The 4,315-nt window shown below is 38.8% G+C and overlaps 1 protein-coding gene across 3 annotated transcripts in view; it reads right to left on the bottom strand.

Annotated features, from left to right (window-relative positions):
* Nucleotides 1-4,315, bottom strand: part of amot (angiomotin) — a 93,852-nt gene that overhangs the window by 60,897 nt on the left and 28,640 nt on the right. For all 3 annotated transcript variants that reach the window (XM_034889980.1, XM_034889983.1, XM_034889981.1), the window contains exon 2: nt 2,559-2,803. The gene's annotated coding sequence lies outside the window, so the exon portion shown is untranslated. The remainder of the gene's footprint in view (nt 1-2,558; nt 2,804-4,315) is intronic.

Genomic DNA, 4,315 nt, shown 5'->3' with positions numbered 1-4,315 from the left:
ATTATTAATACTGGGATTCCTAAATTTCTTTATGATAATATAACTTATTGCTCAGATATGCATTCACATTATACAAGATGGGTGAATAGTCGACAGATCTCTTTACCACTACCTAAATCTGACTGTATGAAGAGGACTGTGTTTTATAGGTCAGTTGTATATTGGAACAATCTTCCAGTTGGGATTCGGGACAACAAGGGAAAAACTGGTTTTAAAAAAAGTCTTAGATTACATTTGTTTTCAATATCATAATATTGTCTGGATTTGTTGAGTGAGGTTGTATCATGTGCTATATTATTCTTTATTATATTTAGTGTGTTAGTACTTTTTGCACTGTCAGTTTTGTTTGTGAATTTATATATGATATGTTTGTGAGTAATTTTGGTTGTATTTATTGTCTTTTGTATGTATTGTTTGGACCCCAGGAAGATTAGCTGTTGTCTCGGCGTCAGCTAATGGGGATCCTTTGAAATAAACAAATAAACAATGAGTCCACTGTACTAAAATGGCCCCCACAGTCACCAGATCTCAACTCAAAAGAGCATCTTTGGGATGTGGTGGAACGGGAGCTTTGTGCCCTGGATGTGCATCCCACAAATCTCCATCAACTGCAAGATGCTGTCCTATCAATATGGGCCAACATTTCTAAAGAATGCTTTAAGCACCTTGTTGAATCAATGCCACGTAGAATTAAGGTAGTTCTGAAGGCGAAAGGGGGTCAAACACAGTATAAGTATGGTTTACCTAGTAATCCTATAGGTGAGTGTATGTGTGTGTGTATATATATATATGTGTTTAATTTTTCTTTTTTACCTTTAATATTTTTGTTTCAATATTAGCCTGCTATGTAGATAAGTTCATGAATGGAGAAAGCATACATCCATAATTAGTTACAAGATGGATGGCAAGATAGTAAGCAGAGGTAAATTGAAAGGTTCAAAAAGACTGCAATTGCAATTGCTAATGGGGGTGTTTTCAAAGCATCCCAACAGTCTGTCTTCAGAACACCCCCCTTTTTTGGGATTAGCCCAACCCACTAAGGACAGATTGAAGAAAGAACTAGAAAGTCTTGTTTTAGTGGTTTGCTGAATATTTATTTAATTGTGAGTGTTTCATTTACAGTCAGTCCTCCTATACCATGTCGAAGACATCGACAGTGTGGCAACATTTTTCAAAAATAGATAACGGAAAAAAAGCTGAATGGAAAGTTTGCAAGCAACAGTTTACATATCACAGCTCGACTACAAATATGGCATATCACCTAAAAACGGTGAGCTAACTTTTCTGCATTAGGTTGCCCTGTCTGTTTTGAGCAGGCTATATGAACATATCAGAATTGGCATATTTCATAGTCTAATAATCATTTTATAACTACCGGCGCACCCTCCCGCAACGACAGTAGCGTTCCCCAGATCCCCCCAGACCCCGCTGGATGTTAAGCCTCTACCATCCAAACGCAAAAATAATATCACAGAAGGAATTGTCGACTTTATTGCTCAGGATATGAGGCCAATTGCTGTTTTGAAGGGCTGAGGTTTTAAGAACTTGTTAATATACAGCGCCACCATCCCGCAAAATGTGAGGGACACAAAGAGAAAGTTTCAGAGTTAATACAACACAGCAAGGCACTGAGCGCTGTCAAGGCCGACAGACAAGTGGCATTTCAGTGCAAAATAATTAGGTCAAAAAAGATTTAATATACTGCAAATAACCTACAAGCACAAGTGCGGGACAGTACAGTTAATTAATTCTGCATTTTTTCCGCCCCTCCGCACCGCGCACCCATCCAGTAAATTTTTAGTCGAAATTTTCCCTACTTCAGTCGACCAAGATTTTCTTTGAAAAGACAAAAGACAAAAGCTGTGGTCCGAAAATAAGGACCAAAAGGAAAAGAAATCGTGAACACTTTGGACGCACCGAGTGAGAACAGTTATGGGCCGCCCTGATGAAAATGACAGTGATCTGAGCTAAAGTGACGGTAAAGTGCACCTGCTAGCAGCAAACACAACAACAGTCAATAACTAATGTTATTAACTGAATAGGGTATTACACAGTTATGTATTAGTTACAGTCATTAGTGAGAACCACTAGTGGTTTTATTTAGATATCATGACAAATAAAGATTACACTGTATTACATAAAGTACAGTACTTTAACACACTTAATAACTCGCCATTTTTATTCTGAAAGCCAGATGCATGATCCGGAAGTCTAGTTAAGATTGGATTAGTGATCTGCCTGCACTTTTCATCATTTGGTGCACATAGATTTCCAAACTGGGCGGATAGTTTGAAATTCAATTCTGTTGGTTTAGCAAACCATCTGCATACTGTAGATTTTAACAATTTCTGCCATATGGCTTGTCTTAACACCTCCTGTTCCCTTCCTTTCATCTCTTCTTCTTTCTCCTTTTCCTCTGTCCTCTTGACTACCCATCTTTTGCGCTTCCATATCTACCTCTGACTCCACTTTATTTCCTTCCACTCATTCTCCTTTTCTTTTTCCCTTAACCAACTTACTTCCCCAAATTGGAGAAGTCTTCCCCCTCTCATACCTACCTGTGTGGTTGCTCTGTGCTCTCCTGGCGGCGTCAGTGGCAACAGCTGCTCATGTTTTGATGTTGCTGCAGGCCCACCGGGAGGCCCAAGCGGGGCTTGCTGAGGAAAAGCACAAAGATAGGGCTGATGTTGTTGGGTAGGTAGCTTGATGGTGGCCAGTAGTTTAACACTTGGTTCTGGTCTTCCTGCAGGCTCAACAGGAAATCAAGGAGTTCCAAGATGGAGAGGCACTGGTCAGCGTTTCTCTGCAGATGAAATAAGTGTGGTTAATATTTTACTGCCTCATAGAACAAGACTGTGCTTGCAAAAGAGCCCACAACTGTTACCGCAGACAATAGGACAATGCAAAAGTGCAAATGGTGCTAGAGATCACATGCTAATTACACGTCATGTTGCCGTATATCATGTGTATACCACACCATGTAAAAAAGGATCATCGTTTCATCATCAAGGCTGACTTCTTGTCAGAAGTTGGCACAATGACTATGACTTAAAATGGGCATGTAGATGTCTCCAGGCCTATGCCCCATTTTAAGAAGGAGGTTTAACAAACTCTGAGTATAACCCTGATCTTTGAGTTGATTTACCCTGAAATTTGTTTTAGAACAGCAGATATGAGTTGGCTCAATCAAATCTGAGGGGTTCATGCACGAGCACCACCACAATAAAAAGGCAGCATGAATGGAGCCATGATACTGCAATTTACCATTGTAACAACCACACACAAATGGGTTGGCAGAAATACTCATGCGCACATACAGCGAGTTAAAAAACAACACAGCGGCTGCTGCAAAAGAGAGAATTTGCGTGGGAGAAAAATGCTGCAGGAGTAAATGTGTATATTCCAGTATAGTGTATATCCTATTTATATATTATAATATATACATATTTATATAGGTATAGCCTATTTCTACTGGTGAAATGGTATTAAACCTTTAATCTATTTCATTTAGGTGCAATGCTGCGGGCGAAAGGTCCTAGGCCTAGTAGTCCCATGATACCGCACAAATAATGAGTTATCTCAAAATTAAAATGTTTGGGGCTTCCCTATCATCTCCCAACATATAATACTCTAAGAAGTAACACAGCTTTTCATCAACGGGGTCATCGACACAAGGAAATGCTTTTAAGGAAATGTTTTTAGAAGAAAAAAAAGGTTTTAGTAAAAAGGTTTTTCATAGTCTGCCTAACACGGTTAATAACATCTGTTTTTTTTATTCATTCAGATAACAAACTGCGCTAAAATGCGCCTGATACAGCCTGAATGAATGAGTGAATGAATGAAGGAGGAAATGAAAGAGCGCAGAATCAGAGAGAGATTAATTTAAGTCAAGTTACAACAGCTCCCTGTGTTAAATTTTAATTTTAATTTGTTTATTAATTGGTTAAGACAAAATGTCTACATTTCCTGCCTCGCCAAAGCATTTGTGTTTTACGAAAACACAAATGCTTTGCTTGACAAGCTGCTGACCAAATTTGAGAAGGATCAGTTGTCTCTTAGGCGGACTTTCAAAAGGTCCTATACCTAGAATTGTAATGTATAGGTCTGGTTGATTTTTCAAAACAAAGCCAGAAAACACTGTTTTATATTTAGATGGAAAATGAAGTCCTTAATTTACCCAGAACCATATATACTGATGCTTGCACTTTTATATAAATCCCCTGCACTCCTTAGATGGATATAATATACACTCACCGGCCACTTTATTAGGTACCCCATGCTAGTAACGGGTTGGACCCCCTTTTGCCTTCAGAAC

Source organism: Etheostoma cragini, chromosome 13 (assembly GCF_013103735.1).
Source record: "Etheostoma cragini isolate CJK2018 chromosome 13, CSU_Ecrag_1.0, whole genome shotgun sequence".
NCBI classification, from domain to species: Eukaryota; Metazoa; Chordata; class Actinopteri; order Perciformes; family Percidae; genus Etheostoma; species Etheostoma cragini.
Note: the sequence above shows the minus strand (reverse complement) of the source record. Positions and strands in the feature narration are given on the sequence as shown.